This window comes from Urocitellus parryii, chromosome 12 (assembly GCF_045843805.1).
Source record: "Urocitellus parryii isolate mUroPar1 chromosome 12, mUroPar1.hap1, whole genome shotgun sequence".
NCBI classification, from domain to species: domain Eukaryota; kingdom Metazoa; phylum Chordata; class Mammalia; order Rodentia; family Sciuridae; genus Urocitellus; species Urocitellus parryii.
The window spans coordinates 44,071,261-44,098,716 of NC_135542.1; the positions used below are offsets into that span (position 1 = coordinate 44,071,261).

Below are 27,456 nucleotides of genomic sequence, written 5' to 3' on the forward strand. Positions count from 1 at the left end.
ATTATCCAACTTTTATGTTTGCAGATGCATGTCTCTGAGAAAGGGGTGTTGTTTGCAGGTTCCTAGTACCTCTTCAACTCATCCCTCCTCTTGTGTGTCTGTAACACCTGAGACGGATATAACGAAACAGGGTTCATGGTCACTTCAAATCTGCAGGTTATTTACACACTATGTGTGTGTCATTCCCTGCCCATCAAAAAAAAAAAAAAAAAAAAATCTGGGCTGGGGGTTGTGGCTCAGTGGCAGAGCACTTGCCTAGCATGTATGAGGCACTGGGTTCGATCCTCAGCACCACAGATAAATAAGTAAAAAATACAGATACATCAACAACTAAAAAATATATTTTTAAAAATCCCTCTTATCACCCCAAATGCCTTCTTGATAGTGACACAGATGTAGTTTTGAGGCCTAGCAGTAAAATGTGGGATCCTGTTATTTTAAGGATTACCTGATGAGTCGTGTAGCAACTAATACCGTTTGCTTGGTAACAGCAGTAGTAGCAGTAACAGCAGCAGCAATATACTAATCATAATAATAGACTATTTAAGCAAGTGCTTTATGTACCCTTATAATCTCTTATTCCTTACAGCATCCCTAGCAGCAAGTGTTTATTACTGTCTTCATTTCATGATGAAGAAACGGAGGTTGACAAGGAAAGAAAGCAGCTTGTGGAAGTTCACACAGTGAGTGTTGCAGTGGGGTCCTGAAACCAGTCAGAGCCCAGAGCCCAGGCTTGGAACTGCTCTTGCCTTGTGTGTTAGGGAGCAGAGTCAAGCAAATGGCAGATTAAAGGAACAGGTCTCCTCTGTAAAGACCTGGACCTGCAAGCACTGTCATGGCTTGATTTTTCCAATATTTGAATCAAAAGAATAGAAATGCTGGCTTGTCTACCTTTCCTTTCCTGATCTAGAGATCAGACACTTTATTTATAGAGAGAGTTTTTTTTTTTTATTCTTCAAAAGGTTCAATAAACTTGATGAGAGCAAGACCAAGTGAGAGAGAAAAGCACAATAAGCAATACCAAATACAAAAGACATCTCACCAGGTCCTAAGGGATAACAATAACAAAGTACTGTGTATCTTCTTGTAAGGATATATATTTTTTATATGTTATATAAAAAACATTTAGATCAATGACAACATAGATGAAAAACAAATACTCAAAATTCATACAAGTGAAAAATCTGAATAGCTGTATACATGTGATAGTAGCACAGTTTTCTAGAATGCTAGGCAGACTGAGTGAAGGGCCTTCACTGAGAACTCTGAGTGAGAAACCCGTGGTGGTCCTCTAAGAATTCAGGTGTTTCGGCTGCTGGGCCCTGATTGGAGCTGCCGCAGCTGGCCCTGTACAGCAGGTGTGTTTCTGCCTGTATGATGTTAATTTCCAGAGCAGCTTGCCAGGTGGCACGAGTAGTGGATGTGGCTTCCCTCTGGGCTTGGCCAGCTTCTGTCTCTCTCCCAGTGCCTTCTTGATCCAGTCCCTGATGTGCTCTTTAGATGAAATCCATGCAGAACCGCGAGGCTCTGGAAACAAATGGGGAGTACTCCTGTTTATCTGGGCCTCTCTTGGCTTTTCCACAATCCCCGCAGCCTTCCTCTTGTTTACTCCCACCTGGAGACAGGGTGGGTCCCTTCTTTTGGGAAAGGCCAAGTCAGTGACCCATTGCCTTTTCTGCAGGGATGCTGGCGAGGGCCTGGGGCTCAAGTGGGCAGGGCGGACGCCAGGACCCCGGAGCAACCTCGGGCACTGCCTGTTTCTGCATTGCAGGGTGCTGGGCATTGGGTTCATTTAAGTAGGACAACTTCAGGGAGACTTATCTTACAGCTCTTTCAAATTCTTTCTTCCTACCCTGCGAATTCTTTCTGTCCTTCCAGTTCCTGAGACTTTTTTTCCATTGTCAGCTGCTGTTCTGTAGGGTTCGGAAGGTCATGGAATCAAGGACCTATTCCAAAGTGTAGATCTTCCCCTTCCCTGACCTTCACAGGGGCGATCATTTTAGCTGCCTCTTGTTTTCTGTCTGTATTTCCCGAGGGCTCACTCTAAGGTAAGTTCTGGTGGGCACTGGGAATACAATGAGCTCATTCTTGCCTTCAGGCAGCTTCAGGCTAACAGGAAACAGACCAGTGAATGGAGTGTGTGTGTGTATGAGCCGAGGAAGGCTTCCTGGAGAAAGTGACCCAGTGCTGGGGGCCTGGTGAGTTCACCTCATCACTGGGGAGGAAGGCTCCACTGATCCTGGGCAGGTGGCCTCTGTTGCCTGGCAGACTCCGCCTCCCAGCCAGATGCACTGCTGATCTTTGCCTGGGTGGCATCTCTTTTCTCCCGCTTTGCTGATCATCCTGCTTTTAGAGAAAGGATCCTTTATAAATGCTGATTCCCTGTTTTACCTGTGGAGCTGTAGATGTGTGGATCGATAGTCTTTGTGATTTTGTTTGCTCTTCCCATTTTTTTTTTTTAACCAGTAATATTGGGCCTCTGTTATGGTTAGGATCTGGAATGTCCCTCAGGTCTGATGTGTTCAGAGGTAGGGCTTTGGGGGAAGTGATTGGATCCTGTGGGCTCTGACCTTACCAGTGGGTTAATCCACTGATGGCTGGATGGGCCACCTGAGGTGGAACTGAGAGAGAGGAAGTGGGTGGGGGGTGCACCCCAAAGTTTATCCACTCCCTGCCCCTCCTCACTGCCCCCACCCCCCACCTCCTCCACTTCCTGGCTGGCATGAACTGAGTTGCTTTCCTCCACTACACCTTCTGCCATGCTTCTGCCTTGGACGAAATATCGGAAACTATGCACCAAAGCAAAACTTTCCTCCTCCAAGCTGTTTTCCTTAGATATTTGTCACAGCAACAAGAAGCTAGCACAGACCCTCAGTTGCATCTTTGTACATGCCTGAGTTCTTCCCTGTGTGTTAATCTGCTCTTCTCCCTGTCTCGAGGGTCTTAGGGCCTCTACACTGTGAGACCCCTGTTCTGTTTTATAGAGGGTGATTTCCATTCCTGGAGAAGCTTTTACTAACATTCAGAAATGAGTGTTTTGCCAATATCTATCATTCTTGATCTAGACTAACAGCGGTTTCAATATGGTTCAATTTAAGTGTTTGCCTCATGTTAGCAAAAAAGTGTTTCTCAAGTTCTTAGACAAACTTGTGAAGTCTGGTTTCAGGACCACATGGGTCTGGAGTGGTGGTGCATGCCTGTAATCCCAGTGGCTATGGAGGCTGAGGCAGGAGGATCATGAGTTCAAGGCCAGCTTCTGCATAAGTGAGGTGCTAAGCAACTCAGTGAGACCCTGTCTCTAAATAAAATACAAAACAGGGCTGGGGGTGTGGCTCAGTGGTTGAGTGCTCCTGAGTTCAATCCCTGGTAAACACCCCCTCCCCAAATAAAAGGATGACCTGGGCCCAGGGAGCTTGGGATGAAGGGTGCAGCTCCCCAGCTGTATGAGCCGGAGGCCAGCAGCCCCTCTCAGAGCTTGTGTTCTCAGACTGAAGGTGAGGGGGATAATTGCTGGGAACCTTTCTGTCCCTCATACCTGGGTCATTTTCACTGTTTCTATAAATTGACTAGTTCTCATCTAAATTTGTTTGCATTGTAAATTTGTGTAGCAAGAGTTTTAACCTGTTATTTATTCTTTCTTACACTCTCTGCTAAGAAGAGTCCCAGCCAATGATGTTTCATTTCTTTTTAGGGGGCCTGGAGAGTTGACGACCTTAAAACTTAAGTTTTTTGAAAACATTCGTACAGGGTCATTTATTTCCCTTCAGTGGCTAGGAGTGGAGGACTCTGAGCGCTGGAAGCGTGTGAGGTTAAAGGCCTCTTGAACATCAGTGGATGCACATTTCTGTTTGCTTTAAAATCACCATTAACCTTTGGCCATTTTCAGTGTGTTGCTTTGTCCTTCCCAGGAAGAACGCCAAAGCATTTAGGAACACTGGAGAAAGGAGCAGATAGGTCCTTGATGGCTAAGCCCTGCTTAGAACCATGGAGTGCAAAAGCTCAGCGGGATCCCAGAGCTCATCTGGTTCCCTCCCCATTTTACAGATGAGAAAGCAATGAATTGCCCAAGACCATGCAGCAACATACAGATTAAATCCAAACTGGATTTAATCCAGAACATGGTCACAGCTCCTGGTTCCCTCCCTCCCTCCCTCCTTCCTCTCTTCCCTCCCTTGACTCCCCCACTTCCTTTATTTCCTTTGTTCCTTCCTTCCTTCTCTTATCAAAAATTTCAAGTGTATACACAAGTGGCAAGAATGTCATCATGTACCTCCTTGTGCCCCACACACAGCTTCAGCAACTATCAACTCACAAGAAACTTATTTCATTGTTTCCATGACTTACTTCCTTCCCTCCCCAGTTCATTTTGAAGCAAATGTCATCATATCATTTAATCCATAAATATTTCAGTGAGCATCTCTAAAAGAGCAATCTTCCAGAACACGATTGCAGTGCCATTAATAAAACAAAAACCGAATGATGATTCCTTAATACTATGAAATATCCTGTCTTAGAAGATAGTACCTAACCACTGCTTTCTAGTTGTTTGACATTTGTGAACACCTAGTTCAGGTAAGAATTTCTAGAAATCCCGTTTGAAGGAGCCACAGGAACATAGTGACCTCAAAACATAATTGAAGTGGATTCTGCTTAGATACTCAAGGTTTATCTGGGACAGATACCTATTTTCTCCATTTTTAAAGACCTCCAGAGACTGAGAGAACAAATCTCATGGTTACATTTAACCTAAATGTTGCTGAGGGTAGTTTCAAGTTCATTTGTCTTTTCACACTCACTGAGGGTGAAATGGATGACTAAGGACCCCTGGAATCCTTCAAGTGCTCTTGAATTACTTCAGTTTTCACTTGGAGCACTCTTCTATAAAGAACCCAAGTTTAGTCAGCAACTCTAGAGGTTGAGACAGGAGGATCCAGAGTTCAGAGCCAGCCTCAGCAATTTAGCAAGGCCCTATGCAACTTAGTGAGACCCTGAGTCAAATAAATGGGCTGGAGATGTGGCTCAGTGGTTAAGTGCTCTTGGATTTAATCTGTGCTACTAAAAAGCAAAAAAACAAAAACACAGTAAAACAAAACAAAACAAAACAAAACAAAAAACCAAATCCTCCCAGATTTGAAAACCTTTGTTCACTTTATCATTTTCCAGGAAAGTAGAAGAAGAAAAAGAGAATATTTATTAAGTTCATTCAATTTAATCAACATTGCTGTAGAGAACTTAAAACAACTTTCCCAGGAGTGATAGTTTCCTATAGCGGCTGTAACAAGTTATCACACGCAGTGGCTTAAAATGGTGTGAATTTATTTTTTCTAAGTTCTGGGATCCAGAAATTTGAATTAAGTTTTTGGGGCTAAAATTGAGGCAGCGTAGGGCTGATTTCTGCTGGAGGCACGGTGTGTGTAGGGGGATCTGTTTCTTCTTCCAGCTTCCAATGGCTGCGGGCATTCCTTGGCTGGTGGCCACATCATTCTAATCTCTGCCTCTGGTCACATTGCCTTTTCCTCTTCTGTGTCATATCTGCCTCTGTCTCTTCTCTTGTAGGGACATTTGTATTTACATCCAAGACCCAGACTAATTCAGGCTGTTCTCCCCACATCGCGGTCCCCAGTGATCCCCAATGTAATTACATTATGGAGTTTTTTTGTGATGTGAGGTGGCATTTACAGGCTCCAGAGATAAAGACCTGGACATCTTACATTAGCAGACAAGGATGACCCCAAGTGTGTGTTACTAAGCTTTAATTTCAATGGTGTAATATAAATGCATCTTATTGGCTGGGAAAGAGGAACAGTGGATAAGAGCTTGAGTTTTTGTGTCAGACAAATTTGAGTTCTCATCCTAGTTTGGCTTTGATCACAGGCACGTTCTTTAACCTCTTTGAACCTCATTCTTATGATCTGTCATTGGGGATAAAACCAACTGCCTCACAGGAAAAGTGTAATAATACAGTGGACTGGTCTGTAGCCAGTCCCTGGTGCAGTGCTTGGAGTATATGCACTTCATTATGGTCTTTGTCTTAGGCAACTTTTTTTTTTTTTTTTTTGCCATGACCAAAATATTGGACAAGAACAACTTAAAGGAGTGAAGGTTTATTTTGGTTCCTGGTTTCAGAGATCCTAGTCCATGGTCAGCTGAGCTCATGGCTCTGAAGTGAGGCAGGATGTCAAGTTGGAGAAGAGTGGCAGAGGAAAGCTGCCCATTCATGGCAGTTGGGAAGCTGCGGGAGAGAAGGGTCCAGTGAGAAGATAAAATCCTTTCAAGGCATGCCCCCAGCGACCTGCTTCCTCCAAGGAGGTCCCACTTCCCAGTAGTCCATTCAACTATCCGTGGATTGATCTTTCAAGTGAATTAATTCACGGATGGGATCAGAGTCTCCCTAATCTAATCATTGCCTAATAGCTCCATCTCTGAATCTTGCTGCATTGAGGATCATGGGGCTTTTGGGGGGACATTCCAGATATATATCATAACACTCATCTATGTCATTATAATACAAGGCTCCTTTTAGTTTATCTCAGGTAGTACCTACGCAGAATCTCGTATTCTCTGCAAGATTACAGTACATTGATGAAAGCAAACACAATTTGATGGTCGAGACATTCACAGGTGTTAACAGGTAACTTATGAGATATTGTTGAGTGAAATGGTTGTGTGACCCATTATCAAATCAAGAAATATTAATTTAAGGGCTGGGGTATAATTCATTGGTGGTGGAATACTTTATGAGTATGTGCAAGGCCCTGGGTTCAATATGAATTGAAATTGGGGGGACAAAAAAAGAACTGCAAATTTAAAATGGCAGAACCACAAATAATATTGGAGAAACTTTTAAGCAGATTTGTCAGGATTTTTGTACATCAGAAAATGTCAGTGAGGTGCAGAGGATTTAAAGATGGGAAGGAGCCCCGGACCTGGGGCTAGAATACCTTTGGTTTGTGTTCTGGATCTGTTTATTCCTCTCTCAGTGGGCTTGGGGAAGCCACTTCTCCTCTCTCACTTCCCCTGAATGTATGAAAGTGGGGGTGAACTCATGGTCTTGAGGACATCAAAGTGCTTGGAGTATGTTCTATAAACCCTTCACAGTCAGAAGCCACTGGTGACCCTTTTCCCTGACAAGAAAGACAAAGTGGAGAAGCAACTACATGTGGATCCGCGATGGACTTTATTGCATTATTTAAAAAAAAGAAATCAATGAACAGAACATTTGGTTCCTGAAGCCTGGTTCAGCATTTGGACACAGCTTTCTTTCCAAATGAATCCTGCCAGCCACTGCAGTGAATGTACATTTTATTGAAAAGTCCCATGGAACTGTAGGGCCAGATGTAGGAAACACACAGAACTCCTTTTCCAGTAGCAATTATCTGATGAAATTGTGCCTTGTCTGCAGCCGGCGAACCAGCTACACTCCCATTGGAGTAGGGATCACGTGCTGGGGTATTTATAAACTGTAAAAGATGTTTGTCAGCCTGCGCAGCCCATGCATTCATCCCTAAGTGCCAGCAAGAAATAGCTTCGCTTGTTTCTGAAGAGCTAATGATGGATTCATAAATTCTGTCAGCAGATCTGTGGCTGCAAGGGATTCGCTGTGTAGACAAGGACGACTCCAGCCTGTGAAATTTTACTTGTGGCCTGAACAGAGTGTATGGCCCTGAATCAGACACTTGGCGCCTCCTCCCCTGAGCCCACCTCAACAGACTTCAGAAGCAAAGCAAGAGTCCTGGTGCCTGGAGATGGTGTCACAAGAAAGGGAGCCTTCTGAGCCAGTGTGCTCAGCATCTCATCTCCTCTCTCCTCCCTCTGAGCAATAGATGCTTCCCAAGATGGTGCACACACGGTCTCACCTCACTGCCAGGGGCTGCCGAAGCCAGGACTTCTGGCATCTTTTCCAGGCTCTCAAGGTGCAGTTGTGTTGGGAACGGGCATGGGAACAGCTCCCGTTTGCCTAGACTCTGTTTTGGGGTCACCTCGATGGCCCAGCACACCACAGAAGTGCTGGAGGCCCACCCTGGGGTTCATAGTCTGTTTTGTTGTTGTTGTTGTTGCTGCTGGGACCAAAAGACCTGACCAAAAAAAAAAAAAATGTAGAGGAGGAAAAGCTTATTTTGGGCTCACAGTTTCAGAGGTTGCTGTCCATAGATGGCTGACTCCATTCCTCTGGAACTGACATGAGGCAGAACATCTTGGTGGGAGGACTCGGAGGAGGAAAGCGGCTCAGGACAGGGCACCAGGAAGCAGAGAGAGCTCCACTCACCAGGGATAAAACATAAACCCCAAAGGCATATCCACAGTGACCCAGCTATTTGCCTGCAGTTATAACCCAATAATCTCTCTCAGTGGATTAGTTCTTCCGATGGAATGAATGAGGGTTACATGAAATAACATGTGGAGGACACTTGGTGCAGTACCTAGCAAACAGCAGGTGCTCCATGTATGGCATCAGTTGTTACTACAGAGACGAACTGTATTCATTTGTTTTGTTTTTACTTACTACCACTTTACCTCACTCAAAGGAAAAAAAAAATGTTAGGGGTGGTTTACAGAAAATTAAAAGAGATTGGTTCCTCAGTCCTGTTCCAGCTCCAGCTATCCTTTGATCAAGATTATAATGAGTAGAGATCAAAGAAACAAGAAGATAAGAGTGAATTAGATGAGAAAAAATGTAGCAAATGTAACATAAATGGGAAAATATGCATAGCTAAGTATTTAAAAGCATATAATTTAGCTATTTCGTCTCTGACTTGTTTTAGGGAGGACTTAAGTGGTTTATGAAGATATGTACACATCACAATGCAAAATTAAAAGAACTAACATATGCACTTATGTCCTGAGTGCTTCTCCAAAGGAAATTGTTAAACTTATGAAAATTTAAAACAAACAAATGTCAAAAAAATTAATAGTAAAATAAAAGTGTGAGTCAAAAAAAAAAAAAGAAAAAGAAAATTAAATAGACTGAAGCTTCTGCTTGTGTCCTCCCTGTGCACAGGAATGGCCTTGATATCTGTCAAGGGCATAAAAACTAATGAGGGTGAATTGAAATAGTTGAGCATGGCCGTCTGGCTTTGTGCTTAACTTGTGCAGATCCTCTTCTGCTTCTGACTTCCCCTCTTTCTAGTTCTGCTCCTGCCCTCTGGTTTGTGCCTGACTGTCCTTCCACCTGGACCTCAGAAGCATCTCTCAGGGCTTTGGCTCAGGACCCCTCCAGCATTGTTTCTGGCTGCTCCAGCTTGGGTTCCTGGAATCCGAATCCCCACTTGCACAGCCACGGTGGTCTCCTTTATTCAAGTGCCCGTTTTACCACCCAGCCGCCTGTCAGTGTGAAATCTGGGCTCTGTCCTGCAGGTCTCTTCTGACTGCATATCAGGCCCTGGGCTACTTGGTGCACATTTGGTGGTTTCACTAAGTCACCAGCTGGTTTGTCAATCTGCAGATGGGACATTGTGAGGCATTACTCAAGGGAAACCACTTTATAAAACATTCTCTGGTTTCTGTTCAATAACAGTTAGATATAAGAAGGTCTCCTTCTTCATTGCAAAACAATTACAACCCCAACAGCACAAGCAGCAGTAACAGTATTATCTTCAATTTTTGAGCATTTCTGTGCCGGGCATTGTGGTAGACATTTTTATGTTTAAAAAATAAAATCCTGTGAGTCAAGGACAGTTTTTAACATCATTCTACAGACAGCAGATTCAGGTTCAGAAACTCAGATTAGGGTGCTTCTCCCCAGGTCACCTAAGTAGTAAAGTTTAAGTGGCATTAACACCTAAGTCTTCCTGACTCTGAAGGCCATATCTCCACACGACGCCCCTTTCTGGTTCACTCAGCGGCATCCACAGCAGCCAAGAGAGATGGGAAGGGGCTGGATTCCCACTGTCTCCTTTGAAGCCATGTCCCCAGTGTCCTAACATGTCCCCTGAGGCTCTATCTTTTCAGAGTCCCACAGTTCCTAGAGGCGCCAAGCTGGGGACGGAGGCATTGACACGGGTCCAAAGTGCAGCCATCAGTATTTCCCAAAGCTTGCTCTTCCCGTGTCTGTGAGCTCTTAACTCATGTAGCAATTGCTCATTTAATATGTACTGCCCATGCCCTGGTGCCAGGTGCTCTGCCAGGCGCTGGGGAATAGCATTTGCTTGTTGGCGGCCAGTCCCTCCACCTTCCTCAGGCCTTCCTCCCATCCACCTGCCATCCCCCTGCCTGTCAATCATCCCCTTTCTACTGCTGCTTCATTCCAACTCAGTCTACAAGAAAGTGCCCAAATCATTTCCACCTCTCCCCTCCCTTTCTTTCTATCACCTTGTTCTCTTCTGCTCAAAAGAGCTTCCAGAGCATGGCCTACAATTACAGCCTCCTGTCTGCACATTCCCTTCCAGTCCCCACGGTCTGGCTCCAGCCCCCCACTCCCAGAACTGCACAGCCAACTGCCCAGGCCCTCCAGCGAACCTTCTGGGTCTCCTGTCCCAGGCCTCCAGCCACCTTGGGCAGCATCGGTCCCTCTCTCCTCCTTTGAACTCTTCTGAAAGGGCTTTCCCCGTCTTCCTTAGAGACTGCCCCCTCTACCCTGTACGTAAACCAGGCCCATCTTGAAGCTCCCCTCTGCCCTCTGCTCTTGATCCTGAAGGTTCTTTCCAGTGCACTTGAACCCTCGTGGGTGGCGGTTCACCTCTACATTCCAGTCATGCCTCCCTTCCTCCTTTCACATTTCCCATGTCTGGTGCTGGTTAGTGGGAAGACAAGTGGGCGACCAACAAGTCCCAGCCTCTGCTCTCGGGAACTTTACTCTGGTGGGAAAGACTGAGAACTGTAATACAAAAAAGATTTTTCATTTATGAACAATAATGGTATGAGGACATGCAATAAGGATTTTTTTCCATAGGAAATGAGAATCAGATTGAGACTGAAGGAAGAATGTGAGGTAAGGAGGCAAAGAGTAGAGGATGGAGGTGTGGAGTGTGGAGGTGTTCTCAGCAGAAGGAACAGCCTGTGCAAAGGCCCTGGGGAGAGGAAGCCCCGGCATTACTGAGGGAGGCTGGAGTGGCTTCCACAGGGAACAGTGAGGCACTAGTGAGGCAGGAGTGGCCAGGCGGGGCCTGCTGGGTCAGACAAGGGTTCTGGTATTTATCCAATGAGTACCTGGGAAATTGGTTAAGGATTTAAGTGGAGAGGAGACATGATCTGGTTTTAATTTTGTCTTAGAATGTGAAGAATGGGGAAGAGAAGAATATACAGATGTACATTCAGAGGCTTGAGGTGATGTGGCTTGTTAGTAAAGGCAAGAACAGAGACCATAGGTCACTTTACAGACAGTCTATCAATGTGCTTGAAATAACTCAATTTGTCTGCGTAAGGGGAGCAATTATAGAGCTGTGTTCCTGCCTCTGAAGAAGGGACTTTGTTATAAGGCACCACTCCTGAGGCAGCATGTTTGCTGCATATGGGCTGTTCTCTATCGTTCCTCCGTCAACGTTGAATCACAAACCAGTGGATGGCACAAGTCTTGAGGCTGAATCCACGGGACAGCCGCACCCCAGATCTCTGTCCAGCTTGCTCACCGTGCCCCCTCCAGGGGGCCAAAGTTGGTGCCCAGACACCAGTTGGCACCAGCTCCTGGGGAAGTGTGGCAGCCCTCCCTCCCTCTTCAGCCTCATAAGATGAGTCGTGACTCTTTGCACTGAGGCTGTGATACCAGAGGCCCCTCTGGGTCACATAAGCCACTTTTAACTGCTGGCAGAAGTGCTGCATGGATGTGTTTTTACTCATTTCACTTTACCTCCAAAATGTGGTGTGGAGCTGGAATCGGGATGTGAAATGCATCTTTCATTTTTCCTATGACACTCCTCCCCCTCAGTTATGTGGATAGATGAGGAGCTCAGCAACTCCTGGGTGAATGAACGTGCAGTCTATTTCAGGAAGCCTTACCTTGCAAAGAAACCACAGCGGCGAGACAATGAGCAGCGGACTGAGAGCGTGCTGGAGAAATCCTAAACTCATGAACGGAATGGAGGGCACTGTTGGGATACAGCACAGAGAAGGGAAGGGGATCAGAGGGTATCTGCAGTGAGGGGACCACATGGGGTGTGAGAGGGGCGTAGCTGCCTGGTGTTATCAGATTTGGAGGAAGAAAGGCACGTTCAAAAAAGATTTTAGAGAAATCTTGCAGCATGTTCTGTGGGGGTCATTCCTCTTTTAAGTTCTTTCAAAAGCCTCATGTTCTTCAAGGTCTTTGCAGTTAGATTTGTGCCTTTATGACATGGTGGAGAGACAGGGGCATGTCTCGAGGAGGCCCAGATGTTCTGGGTTTACAAACCCACGGAAGTGTGTGGACTGCCTCTCTGCTCTCCGCGGTGGCCGTGTGGTGGGGTCTTAGGTTGACGCGAAGCTTCCTCCGTGCGGCAGGCTAGGGTGGAAGCTAGCACATGTCCCGCAGTTCATTCTGAGCTTCCCCAAATTTATCAGTGGGACTTCAGAATTGGCGGGCATCTTGGAGATCATTTTACAAATGAGGAAATTGAGACTCAGCAGGAGTGATCGCATGCTATCACACAAGCCCTCAAGTAAAGGCAACAGCTCGAACTTGATAGTCTCCATCCCTGGGACAAAGAGCTCTTCCTTTTCTGGTGTCTTTTCCCCAGTGCTGCTCATGTCCTTGGGTTTAATAGCTCTAATGGACTTGAATAAGAAACTCCTTTTGTCTGTGAAGACTCTTTTGATTGTAAACAACAAAAACAGCTCTTAGCTAACCTAAGCAACAAGAGGAATGCTGGGGCGACTCACGGATGGAGGAGGGGCAAATCCCCAGGCTTCGAGTGTCAGGCCTGGCAGCTGCCGGACAGCCAAGCTGCTGTATGGTTTGCACACTGATGGCCTCCATCTGTGAGGTTTGGGGCCTGTATTAATCACGTAGTTCTTGTGTGTGTGTGTGTGTGTGTGTGTGTGTGTGTGTGTGTGGTGCTGGGGATTGCACCCAGGGCCTTGTGCATGTGAGACAAGCACCCTACCAACTCAGCTATATCCCCAGCCCTCACGTGATCCTTAAAAAAATATTTTCCTCTTCTAAAATCTTCATCTAAGGGCATCTGAAGAATCAAAAATGCTTCAGTGATTCTTGTTTGTATCAAATAATCAGAACTTTTGTTGGTGACAAAGATAGTTAGGGCCACTTTGTGGATTAGATTGATTCAGTCCTTTTATGAACGGAATGTGTCATTTCACTCCCTCACTCCCAGGCTATAGAGTTCGGAGAGGGGGCACTGAGAAGTAACGGGGTTCGAGGAGGCCGTGAGGGTGGGGTCCTCATTCTGGGGTTAATGGGAGATATCAGGCAGCTCTTTCTCCCTCTGTGCCATGAGAGGTAGCCGTGAGAAGGCGCCACCACCAGGAGCTAGATGCACTGGCACCTTCGTCTTAGATGCTGGTCCTCAGCACTCTGTGGAATAAAGGTCGAAACTGGTCATAGGAAAGCATCCCTGCGGGGTCACTGGCCGGTTAGGTCACAGCGCCAAGACAGTTAAGGAACCCCAGCCCTGGGCCCTTGTCTGGGTGCCCAAGGGCACTGCGGGTTCTGAGACTGAACCGTGATCACCCCTTGCTGGCCAGCAGGGCCAGTGTGCAGGCAGCCACTACAGCGGTTTCTCTGTCACTCTGGTCAGCTGGACCAGCGTGGGTGATCACAAGTGCGTCTGCCTGCCCTGCCAGGTCGGTACTTGGGAAGGGCAGAAGCTTCGAAGTTGGGCGAACCCTCCCTGTGGCTTCTGGCAGAGAAGCAGGGCAGGGAAGCAGGCAGTGGCCAGGAGGGACCTCCCCTCTGCGGACTTGGGGGCTGTGCCTGTGCTATTAGCCTCATAGCTTCTGTGTCCACAGCTACCTTCTCCCCACTTCATGCACATTGTTCACAACGTCATGCCCTTTATATCTTCAGGATCAGGTCATTTTTTAAAAAAAACAAAATGAAAATAAAAAGTAACTGTAAAATATAGATAACATAAAATTTGTCATCTCAGACGTTTTAGGTTTATAGTTCAGTCGTGTTGAGGATGTTCACAATGCTGTGTAATCTCCAATCTCTAGAAGTCATCTTGTCCCAATCCCCCTGCCCCAGTCCCTGACCACCATTCTACTTCTCTCTGGTTTCGACTACTCCAGGAACTTCCTATGAAGGGGATGATCCACTATTGGTCTTTTTATTATGAATGGCTTTCACTTAGCACAATGTCTTCAAGGATCATGCCAGATCATATGGTCATCCCACATTTTGTTTAACCATTTGTTGGTCAGGGGACACCTGGGTGCTTCCACCTTCGGGCTATTGTGAATAATGCTGCTCTCCATCTGGGTGTGCAAATCAACTGTGTCATTCTTTGAAGGAAGGCCCAGCTCCTGGGACCTCCCTGACTTTCTCCCATCTAGACAGCAACAACACGGCAGGTTTTCCTGCTCTCTGACAAGACGCCTTCCATCCAGGGTGATCAAAGAAATTTCCATAACAGGGGCATTCCACAGTGTGTCATTGGGACTTTCCATCCTTCTCCTTCAACTGCCTTGGAAAGACAGGGATGGGGGGAAAGAGAGGGAGAGGAAGGGAAAGGGGAAGGGAAAGAAGGTTTTTTAAAGGTGACTCTGAATTTTTTCTCAGAAGTGTTGCCCCTCAGTTTCTTCTTCGTTGCTTGGCTCCAGGGAGAGGAGGAAATCAAGCAGAAGCTTGAGTGTGGAAAGAGAAGAAGCTCCCAGAGTCTCTCTTTTTTTTTGTATTATGTAAAGTTTTTTAATTGATTTTTTAAAAATAAATGACAGCAGAATGCATTACAATTCTTATTATATATATACAGCACAATTTTTCATATCTCTGGTTATATATAAAGTATGTTCACACCAATTTGTGTCTTCATACATGTACTTTGGATAATGGTGTCCATCACATTCCACCATCCTTGCTAACCCCCTGAACCCTCCTTTCCCCTCCCACCCCTCAGCCCTATCTAGAGTTCTTCTATTCCTTCCATGTTCTGCCTCCCTACTTTACTATGAGTCAGCCTCCTTATATCAGAGAAAACATTCATCATTTATTTTGGGGGGGATTGGCTAACTTCACTCAGCATTATCTTCTCCAATGCCATCCATTTACTTGCAAATACTAATGATTTTATTCTCTTTTATTGCTGAGTAATATTCCATTGTGTATATATGCCACATTTTTTTTTATCCATTCATTTACTGAAGGGCATCTAGGTTGGTTCCACAGTTTAGCTATTGTGAATTGTGAAGGAGGGGAGGGGAGGGGTAGGGGGGATAGGAAGGGCAGAAGAATAAAATAGATACTAGTATTGCTGTATGTATATACGTGTCTGTATAACCAATGAGATTCTGCAACCTGTACACTCAGAAAAATGAGAAATTATACCCCATTTGATTCAAAATGTATGATGTCAAGATCATTGTATTGTCATGTGCAACTAATAAAAAGAATGGAAATCCATATTTAACAAAATAAAATTAAACCCCTATCTCTCACCATGCACAAAACTCAACTCAAAGTGGATCAAGGACCTAGGAATTAAACCAGAGACCTGCATCTAACAGAAAAAAAGTAGGCCCTACTCTCCATAATGTGGGATTATGCCCCAACTTCCTTAATAAGACTCCTATAGTGCAAAAAATAAAACCAAGAATCAATAAATGGGATGGATTCAAACTAAAAAGCTTCTTCTCAGCAAAAGAAACAATCTGTGAGGTGAATAGAGAGCCTACAGCTTGGGAGTAAATTTTTACTCCTCTTACATCTGATAGAGCACTAATCTCTAGGGTATATAAAGAACTCAGAAAACTAAGCACAAACAACAACAACAATAAAAACAAGTAATGGGCCAAGGACCTGAACAGACACTTCTTAGAAGAGGATATACAGTCAATCAAAAAATATATGAAAAAATGTTCATCATATCTAGCAATTAGAGAAATGCAAATCAAAACTACTATAAGATTTCATTTCACTCCAGTCAGAATGGCAGCTATTATGAAGACAAACAACAAGTTTTGGCGAGGATGTGGGGAAAAGGCACACTCATACATCGCTGGTGAGACTGCAAATTGGTGCAGCCAATTTGGAAAGCAGAATGGAGATTCCTTGGAAATCTGGGAATGGAACCACCATTTGACCCACCTATCCCACTCCTCAGTTTATACTCAAAGGACTTAAAAACAGCATATTACGGGAACACAGCCACATCAATGTTTATAGCAGCACAATTCACAAAAGCTCCCAGAGTCTCTTGTAAGGAAAACAATCAGAGCCAAAGACTTCCCCGCAAAGGAGGCCCCAGAAACCCCGGTCAGGGCGGGAGGCAAGGCAGACTAACAGGTGTGAAGCTTCTGGATCCTTCAGCTCCCTTTGCCCAGAGGAGCAGGACAAGCTGTCAGGAACAGCGGCCCAGGAGGGTGCAGGGCTGGGCACAAGGCAGCTTCTCATGCACAGGTGGAGGAAGAGGGGCCAGGAGAGGTGAGCAGAGTGCAGTGGCACCTGCAGGCCTGGGGAGTGGAAGGGAAAGCAAACAATATCAAGGATATTTCTGGGGAGCTTTTTGGGCACCGAGATGTGTTAAGACCCCCATGCTCATCTCCCTTTCTAATTACTTACACTTCTCTTTAGTGCTACTATGAGTGATTTATGTTTCCTTTGACTGCAACTCCATGCAGGTGCCGGGCCATATGGGGCTCCCAGGATTTATTAAATGCTGTGTTGAGATATCATGAGATGGGATTCACCCAGTTCTTCCTCTGTTAAACCTCATAAACACACTGATACTCCATTTTCTCTTTGTGAGTAGTTAGCTTAGGGAATATTTCTTAGCTCTTGGTCTGATATTTGAGGTCATATATTCAAAACACTATTAAAGAAACTGTTTTCATTGGTGAAGAAGCCCTGGAGGACTTGGGAGGAGGTTTTAGGAAGCAGAGCAGGGGAGAGCCTGGGAGTTCCCGTGCCAGCTCTGCACTTCCTCTCCCCCTTCACACCACGCACCCACAGACTTTTGCAGCGCTCCCTGCAGAAGAGCCACCATGCACTTCCCCTGCTCTTTTGAGAGACATATCTGCAGATTAAACTTTAGTATTTGCATATCTGGGTCCTATCATGAATTCCAATTAATATTTCCTTTGAGATATAAGACATTCCCTCACTGCTTCATAGCCTCCATCTCTAGCAATCATTTTGAGCTATTTGTTTGATTTCAGGGATGACTGGTCTCCAGAAATGTTGTTTCCATTAAAGCCAGTCATTTCAAGCTTGCAGCATTTAATAATTATCAAAGTCTTCCATTCAGAAAAATCTCCCCAGGACACGACTATCGGATTCGGAGAAGACAGCTCTAGAAAAGCCGACATGATAACGCTCTGTGTTTGTGGGCATGAGGGCATCCTACAGAAGAGTTAGTTTAGGCAGGAGTAGAAATACTTTCTTACTTGGTGTTTTAAATCTGGTTTCAGTCCCCTCCTTCTATTTGACAGTAATACCTTTTGAGTTCCAGTTAGCAGCATTGATAGAATCATGTGATTACTTTGTTTTCTATTAGTGCCCAATAATATATAAATTTTTTTCCAATGTGGATTTCACCCTTATTTCAGGTAGACTATAAGGGGTGGAAACCTTTACTTTCATTATGTCCTTATTCCCTCACCCTTTTACTAGTTCTACCTGCTTTATTTAGAAGATGGCAGGTCAATTATTTTTCATCCATTATTGTATCAGTCAGGGTTCTCTAGAGGAACAGAATCAACAGGAAGTATAATGAGAAAAAGGGGACTTATTTGGTTGGCTTATGTGACCAGAAGCTGGACAGTCCACAGTGGCCATCTGCAGCCTGGAGAGCTGGAAGAACCAGTAGCTGCGCCGTCCAAGAGGGATCAACAGTGCTACCCCAGTCTGAGACCTAAGCCTTCTGGAAAATCACCATCAGAATCGGCTTTGGAAGAGTGAAGAAGTGAGAGTCCAATATCTTCAGATGATCACAGAAGCAATCAAGAACCCATTCAAGAAGAATGGAGCTTGCATCTGCTGCTCCAACTTTTCTCCCAACTTTTATTCCATCCAAGCCACCATCCTATTGGTTGGTGCTGCCCATGCTTAGGGAGGGTCTCCATTTCAGTTGGCTGTCCCACACGCCAATCATTCCTAGACACATCCTCATTAACACACCCATAATCTTTTTAATCCTCATCATCTATTAATCCAATCAAGTTGAAATTTCAAATTAACCATTACAATCATATCCCAGCTTTGTTTCCTTATTTCTGCTATTTTTGAATCAATAACAATGATACTCTTCTTTGTTATTGGAGGACAACAAGCTTTGAGCAATATATCCTTTGTTTTTTTGTTTTTTTTTAATGTGTGTTTTCCTTGTTTCAGTTCTTTGGTGGCAAAGACTATCTACCTTTCCTATTTCTTGTGGGAAATCCATTCATGTGTTCTCTGCTGGCACTAATGCGTTCACTTTTTGATTTCACAAGTGGGCACAACCAAGCCCTGAAGAGTCCTTTACAAGAATTTTGCAGAAACAAACAGGAGAGAAGCACAGGTCCTTCCCATCCTAGGACCATTAGTTATAAAAATGGTATAAACTGAAACTCCTGGTTATCACCACGTGGGGAAAACTTGCCTGAGGATGAAGCTGAGACAGAAAAGCAGAGCTGAAAGATAAAAGTAGATGTTCTTGAGGATGTCCTTGAGCCTCTTCATCTTGACCCATCTAAGTCTGCTCTCTCCCTTGCACTTCCATCTGCATGGGGCAATACCATCCCACCTTCTGTGTCCTCTAGCTTGAGTTGATTCCCTGTCATTTGCAGCTGAAAGTGTCCTAAGTGGTACGTCTGTCGGGCATGTCATCCATGGAAACCGTGTTAGTCAGCTTCTCATTGCTGTGACCAAAATAAATGACAGGGACAACTTAGAGGAAGAAAAGTTGATTTGGCTCACAGTTTCAGAGATTCAGTACTCGGTGGGATGACTAAATTGCTCTGGGCCCAAGATAAGAGAGAACATCATGGTGGAGGAGCATGGCTCTATTCATGACAGCCAGGAAACGGAGAAAGAGAGGGGAAGTGGTCCCAGGGAAGATGAGCCCTGCCAGGGCATCCCTCTAGGGACCCACTTCTGGAGCCACACCTCCTCTACCTTGAGTTACTACCCAGTCAGTCCATTCAAACTAGGATAGACTGAGTAGATCACAGCTCCCATAATCTAATCATCTCACCTTTGAATACTCCTGCATGAAGCTTTTATGGATGGTACCTCATATCCAGACCATAAGAGAAGCTTTTCTATATTTGATTGGGTCACTTATATAATTTACTTCTCTTAGATTCTTCAATGTTAGCTGGTCCAGTGGTCTGCATGGAGGAGACAATGGCTGATTCATCCACCTTATATATAGGGGACGGGGAAAGAGATTTTTAGTGAGTTGGGGAGGTCTAATGGGTTGCCAGATAAAATACAGGCTGTCCAGTTAAATTTGAATTTCAGGCAACTAAACAATTTTTAACATAAGTTTGCACCACCCAGTATGTGGTACATATTTATAACCCCAACATTACTGTTTATCTGAGATTCAAATTTGAGTGTCCTGAATTTTACCTGGAAAACTTAGTCTCATCAAAAAAAAAAAAAAAAACCTACATTTTAAGAATGCACTTGAAAAAATATTACGAGGCTACTTAAGTTAGGAGAGCATTTTATAGGAGTATCTTTCATACCTATCATCTGAAATTCAAATTTAACTGGAATCCTGTGTTTTTATTGGCTAAATCTGGTTACTTTAATCCCCTGCCAACCCAAATTGTTTTCCTGATGCAGATGACACCATGCCTAAATTCTGGTTTCCAAGAGCTATCTTGTCTTCCCGTTCATGGCCAAAGAAGAAATGTCTGGGTTCAAGCCTCTTCAAACTCCCCTCTAGAAGGCTGTTTGCAGGGGTAGGTTCTGCAGTTAATTAAGTTCAGGAGGGAAGGCAGCTCAGGAGGGTTGACATTTCCTGAGGGCCTCTTCTTGGCCTTTGGAGAGAAAATTCATGTTCATGGACTCAATTAATTCTGTGGCTATCATGTGAAATAGAGATACTCCATTCACCCCCTCTTCAAAAATACAGAAGCTGAGACTCAGAGTGGTGAAGTGATGTGCCTCAGACCACATACTGAGGAAGTAACTCCAAGTGGGTCTGACTGTAAGCCCAAGCTCTTTCTATTATATACGAAGAGCTCTTTATGCAGGTTCAGTTTCCTGGAGAGAAGATAGTGCCAGAGAGGGACATTCTAGGGCACTGAGACACAGAGCCAGCAGATGGACAGTGGCTGCCTCTGTCCCAGCTTTGGGCCAGCAAATCTGTGATCTTCACCCTGCCCACACCTGGCCTGGGATGAGTGGACACTTTGACCAAGTTTGTCTTCTGTGCCTACTTTCCTTGGGATAGCAATGAAAGTAAAGCAGATAGCCCTCAAACATATGAAAAATGTTCCAATTCACTCATTATTAGGGAAATGGAAAAGAAGACTTTATATGATACTCTTTGTCACCCATCAGATTAACAAAGATTAAAAAGTCTCATGCTACATCCTGTTAGCAAGTTTGTGGGGAAAGGGGTGTGTGCTGCTGGTAGGAAACAAACTGGTACAGCTTCTCTGGAGGGGAGTTTGACTATACTTCCAGAACCATCCATGCACTTACCATGGACTTATTCATCCAGCAAACTCACTCTGCAATCTACCATGAAGACAGACCTCAGAAATCTGAAAATACACATGTACCAGTTTCTTCATGGAAGCCACATTTGCGGTTGTGGAATGTTAGTTTAGTTAGTGGTATTGTACCCATGTTCATTTCCTGAGTTCATAATTTTATTATTGTTATGTAAGATGTTAACACTTAGGCAAGCTGGGTGAAGGATACTATACTATACTCATAACTTCTCTCTAAGCTTAAACTTAGGTCAAAATAAAAAGTTAAAACAACAAAAATGGCAATTAGCAAAGTAGATTTGCCATCGTCTGACGTGGGACATGAAATCAGGGCTGGGCCAGCAGTAAATGGCTGTATCTGTCCAGGTACCTCCTCTGGGGTCTGGTGCATCCTGGTGTGGGGCTGACCAGACACTGGAGTGTTGGGGTCTTGGCCACAGGAAGAGAGAGGGGAAGGGGGAGACACTCATCAACCAGATCTTTACTGAGGCTTTGAGTAGTGGTATTCTCTTTAGGGGCAAATCTTAGGGACACCAGATAGCCGATGTCTAAGGCTCAAATTAAGTGAGTGACAGTTGTCCTTGGAAGTAGTTCTGTTACTTGAAAGTCCCATCTCACATGTATGAGAGATCTCCTGTCCCTTTCCCAAGTCACTGGTGATCTGTGTTGTCCATTCAACTCCCTTGAACTATCGCCACCCCTGGTCAGGTCGAATTTCAGTCCTATTCATAGAAAAGCTGTGAAAGGTTTAGGATGAAGAATCAGTTCTCTCTCCTGAATAACTTGCTCAAAAATTCAGGGCTCCTATTTTTAAAAGAGCATGAAGTCGACAGATGAATCAGGGTGCTTTTAGTCATGGTGACTTATGCGTCGCATAACAGTTTTCTCGTTTCCAGTTTATGCTTTAAAGGAAAACATAGATTATCTGCTTTTCGTTTGTTGTTCTGAATTACTTTGCCAGAGCTTGGACTTAGGGCTTCAGGGATCCCTCATGAAAATGTTAAGCCTCTGATCCTGTGGAGATAGCATGCGTTAATGAATGTGTAGGGAAATGCTTTAACCATGTAGTGTGCCTGAATTCTTGTCATGCTCTGTTTCCAACTTCTTGGAGTCAACCCAGAGACAGGTAGGCCCAGTCAATGTGCCCCTGCTTGTAGTGGGGAGTGCAACCTCACCAAGCCCCATCCTTGGACACCTGCATGAGCTAGGTACCATGTTCAGGCCGATAGCTTATTCCTCACTCCTATAATCCTGATGAGACTCAGAGAAGTTCAATACCTTTCCCAAGGTCCTAAGTCTAACAGACAGTGAAGCTGGGGTTTGAGTCTGTCTGGCCCAAGTCCAGACCCCTTTTATTATACACACCACCCAGCAGAAGAAAACCTCCTTGTCCAACTCTGCCACTCTGCTGAGGACCGAGTCTGCTAACGTTTGGTGGTGAGTATGGTGGGGGCCTTCCTACCATGGCACGCACCTTGTCTATGTGCTAAATTCTGAAGCCTCTTTCAGTGTTCTCTCAGAAGCTTGCTAATGACTTCCTATGCACAGAAATCATTTTGAAAGAAGCCTTATCGGCTGACTTTTATAGGATTGGTCTATGCTGGGAGCCCCGGAGCCAAGCTAGCCTCTCTACTTTCTAACTTTAGAACCCCATGACCTGACATGGCAGGGAGAGAAAGCTAAGTCTACCCTCCTTTCTCTCTGAGGGAAGGTTCCACTTGTGTTTTGAAAAGAGCACCAGCTTGGAACCACACCAGACGTGAATTCTGTCATCGCTGCATTTTCTTGGATAAGGGAATTCATCTCTTCATACTTTTTTTTTTTAAATAAAATTATTCTTTCACATAGAATTATTGTGAGAATTTAATGACATAACAGAAAAAAAATGCCTAGCACACAGTAGGCATGGAATAAAAGGTCGTAATTATTTTGCTAAGCATGAATAATTCTCCATATAGCATCTCCCCACTTATTTCCTCTACAGTGCTCCATCTATTTCTAATGAAAAGAACAAAGTTGCAAAGCACTCCATCTCTTAAAATCACTGATTTCTAGAGGATGGAAATTCTGCCAAGGAGGAAAATGGAAGCTCTCCCAAGCCTTTGTGCAGATTTGATTTGTATGCAAAAGCAAGCAAGACTTCTTTGTTTGGAAGATAAATTTCATTCTAATAGTGCCAATGAATCTTTCAAAATTTCATAATTGCCATTCCTAGCATGCTCCAAACTGGAAGATAACAAAAGAATTTGGTGGCCAGTTCGGATTGGATTTGGAGATGGATGTGCATTTAAAAATGCCTCAGCTGCTCTCTGAGTCATCCCAGTCCATTGAGACATGCTCATGAATTGTATCGTGGAGTCAGCAACATCAGCCCTGCCTTGCCCCCAGCCAGTGGTACTGGGATTGCAAGGTGAGACAAGTCAGGCCCAGCGGGACCCTGAGCGTGAGCCCGCTGCCCACCTTCCTGGCTAGCCCTGCCTTTTGTTATCTAATGCTATTATCTGGGCAGTGCTAGAGTGTGTCCCCTAAGGGTTCATGTATAGGAGGCTTGGTTCCCAGTGTGGTGATGTTAAGAGCTATTGAGACCATTAAGAGACAGGGCCTAGACAATATTGTCTAGGTCATTCAAGGGTGCTGCCCTCTGAACAGATTAATGAAGTTCTTGTGGGACCCTGAGTTAGTTCTTGGAAAGGGGTAGTTATGGAAAGAGACAGTCCCTTCCCCTGCTCTGGCATGCTGTCTCATCACGTGACTGATAGGTGATTGTGATCGCTCCCTCTTGCTGTCCACCATGATAGGGTGCAGTGAAGGGAGTCTTTCTAGAGCTGGTGTCATTGTCAGTGTCATGTTTGGATTTTCAGTCTCAAACTCTGTGCTAAATAAACCTCTTTTCTTTATAAGTTACCCAGCCTCAGGTATTTTATTATAACAACAACAACAACAACAAAAGACTAATACACCTATGTGTACAAACATGTGAAATGTTTCACAACCTGAAACATATTATTTACATTTATTGTTTCAAGTAATCCTCTCAATATTACCTGAGAATGAATATGACCAAAGTTATTGTCCTATTTTGTAAATGAAAAACAAGTTCTAGGAGGTTTCGACTTGGCCTACTGATGATGAATGTCTTATTCTAAGGGTTTAGGCTTCGTCATCAGACAGCAGAAGCCTCGGGGTGGTGTAGAATTTTCTGTGTGTCTTCTTCTTCTTCCCCCTTCTTCCCTCTCCTTCTGTTCATTGTCCTCTTTGTTAGCATCTTCTGATAAAATAAATTTAAAATATGGTAGGCAAATTCTTAATAATTCATTGGAAAATTTTGTTGTTCTTGTTGTTATAATAAAATACCTGAGGCTGGGTAACTAGCTTAATGAAATGTCCTGGGAAATAGAAAAAAATAAGACAAAACAAAACAAAAGTTTGGAAAATAAGAAAGAAAAAAAGGAAAATCCTTATAGCGCCAGTCTAGGATTGCTGGCATCCAAGGTATAAGTTTTCCACAAAAAGAACAGAAGAGAAAATACAGAGAAGAAATTATGAAAGAAAAAGCTCAAGAAAACTGATTTTAAATGAAGAATAAAATACATTTTGGTATTGCAAGAGCCACATAATACCCATCCTGATGAGCATAAAGATGCCTATTAAGGGAACGCATTGTCTTGGAGCACTGGGAATAAAAGGAAGCATTCAACAAATTCCCAATAAAGGAAAGAAGAGTTCACATAAAAAGGAACAAGAATCAAAACTCTTACTTTTTAAAGTAGTAATGGGAAACTAGAAGATGATGTGGTGGTAACTTCAAACTTTCGAGAAACATGATTTCTAGTCTGTTATTTAATAATCAGCGAATATATCAATTAAGCATGAGGACATAATAAAGATCATTTTAAACACAAAAGGACTTCTTGTGCTCTCATAATTAGGAAGTTACTAAAAGTTATGCCTCTTAAAGATGAGAGGGTAAAACTTAAGGGAGACAGGATTCTGGGAGAAGAAGGGGAAGGAACTTCCTACAGGACTGATGGAGGGGATCCCAGGACACAGTCCAGGCAGCCCAGAAGGAGGGAGGAAGTAGGCATTCTAGGAAGTAGGCAGGTGGAGTGCACAGGGAGCCTGTGTGGAAGAAGGCTGCTGAGATGAGCTGCTGCATGTGGCATTGGGAGGAATATCATCTCATGCTTGGAGCATTTGGGGAAAAATTATATGATAGGTTTATTTTAAAAATCCAAAGTCATGATTTTTTTTTTCCAGGAAATATGTAAATTTATCTGAGAAAGTAAACGTGCATTCTCTGTCTCGGCTGTGAATAACTTTCCTAAGATCCTAATAATGTGAATGTTAATTTAACTGAAAAAGTGATAAAACATACTAGGAACTGTGTGTGTGTGTGTGTGTGTGTGTGTGTGGTGTGTGTGTGTGTGTGCACATCTAATTCCGTTTTAAGATAAACTTCCTTCTCCATGGTGGTACGTAAACAGATCATGTCTAACACGACACATAATCAGAAAGCACGAAAGCATGTTGCTCCAAGTGTGGCATCAAATACATCAGATGGCGGAGAATGGAATGTGACAACCTCAGGGTTGTGGGAGCAAGGCAGGAGGACACAGCAGGAGACAGAGTCCCCTCATCCTGCTTTATTTATCTCTATTGCACTTTTAATAAGTTTAAAATGACCAGACAAAATGCAGAACTGAAGTTTGAGGTTCTGAAATGAAAAGACTGAAGTTACCTCTGTCATGTTGCCATTTAAAGATTAACCAACTCCCTCCTAATTATCGTTACTAGGCTCCAACAGTCTGACTTCTTTTCGAGCGCCACACTCTCTTCCTGGAGCAGAGATCAGAGATGAGGTTTGAAAGGAAGAGGATGAAAGAAACCACTGATGAGTTCTCCCCAGGAAGCAGTCCTTGGCACAGACTGATGCACCATGGAGACTTGCAGAGGTGTGACAAGCCATGCTCATCAGGAGTTGTTCATTTAGGTATGATGTCACAGCAAGGGGTTTACAGACACGACCTATACATACCTAGTGTATATTATATGTACATATGGCAAGAACCATAATATATGTCCTTTTTCCTCCTAAAGATGATCCTGATTGGACACACACCTATGAAATCAGCAGGTAGAGGGAGACCACGGAGGAAGGTTTTACTCTGCTCTGGGAATTGAGGCTAGGAGGAGCTCAGAGCCAGCACAGTGTTGACATTTGATGTATTTGGAGCTGACTCTCTGTGTAACTTCTTTGCCTCTGTCAATCCATTATTGAATGTTACCTGGGGAACAGGGCATCTTTAGAATCAATATTTGCTCTCTTTCCAACTCTGTCTGACCCTTTCCTCACCCTCACCCTTCTCTACCCCAGCATCCTCTTTTGGCCAGTACGTTCCTGTAGCCATTGCTCTTTGGAGCCCAGATTCCTGGGGTCCTGGATTACTCCACCTGCCTGTGCAGGAGGGGGAGGGGCACTTTCACCATGGGAATGGGTTTGCATCAGCATACAGTCACTTTGGTTCCAAACAGGCTCTAAAGACATCTTGTCCATTAAGGCAAATCATATTTATTTTTTGAGTGATTATTGCCAAAGGGCTCAGGCATGTATTGTGTGACTGGTTAATTGAAAATTACTTCCTGTTCTCAGTTGGCTGCTCCTTGCCACAGACAAACGATGATGCATTTGACAAACTTCTTGCTGTGGGTTTTGTGTCCCTGCTCAGCTCTAAATATTTAAAGCAGCCTGTTCTCCACTTGGCATGCCCTGAAGTGAGCTTTTGAATGCAGCCTGCTTTGTTCCCTATTAAAACTACCCAAGCTTTTCTAAGTGTTGAACAAAAGAATAGACATTAGTACATCTGGGCTGCATCTGTCTATTGGAGCCAATAGGATTAATTATCTGTACACCTTTTGAAGAGTAGCCAGGATGAGCCCTGCTCATTTTTTTCTGTTTTACCCAGAATTTTCTTGCAGAGGTTTACAAGGCTGTAAAGTTCCTCTTTCCTGTTTTTGATAGAAAAACACCTTATATTTGCAAAAGTTCTTGGTATCATTGAGACAGAGGTCAAAAGAGTGCTTAAAAGGGTAGCAGGGGATGAAAGGCCTGAGCCTAGTTTCCTGATCAGTTATGTGGCACCACTTGTGACAAGAGTGTGCCCTGCAGCCTGAGTCACCAATGTCACGTGGATGGTACTTACTATATGTTTCTCTAGTGTGTGAATCAAGATTTGATGAGGGTATAGAGGAAACCACATCTGTAAAGTTCTCTGAGTCCACAGAGCTAACAATGTGGCTTCAGAAAATCTATGCTGTTGTCCAAGCTCTGTCACTATTCCAGTCGGATGACCTTAACCTAGTTTCTCAGGACCTCAATTCCTTTATCTGTAGATAGCAATGATTTTGATACCTCTTTCGAGTAGTAAATAAAATTATGTACAACAGAAAGTTTTATAAAGGTGCATTTTTAGTCTTTAGCATGTAAGTATAAATGAAGATGACTTATTTGCTGTCTGTTATAATGAAAGTTTGATATTTTTGTGTTTTTCATCCAGTGTAAGAAATAAGGACCAGCAGAAGTGAACAGATGAACATAGAGTGTTTTGCAACTGGGAGAATTTTGATGGACGTGGAGAAAGGTACAAGTCCCTAGACATTTTAGGTTTCAGGGACACTTCTTCTCAGATTTCACACAGCACTCCACTGCTGCCCTCTCCTCTTGCC

General features: G+C 44.0%; 1 long non-coding RNA gene across 1 annotated transcript; it reads left to right on the plus strand.

Annotated features, from left to right (window-relative positions):
* The first annotated feature begins 601 nt into the window (after nucleotides 1-601).
* On the plus strand, nucleotides 602-27,372 carry LOC144249659 (uncharacterized). Its single transcript, XR_013342255.1, has 3 exons — nucleotides 602-683; nucleotides 25,528-25,723; nucleotides 27,288-27,372. It is a non-coding gene; the product is annotated as an uncharacterized LOC144249659 (long non-coding RNA).
* Nucleotides 27,373-27,456: the final 84 nt, after the last annotated feature.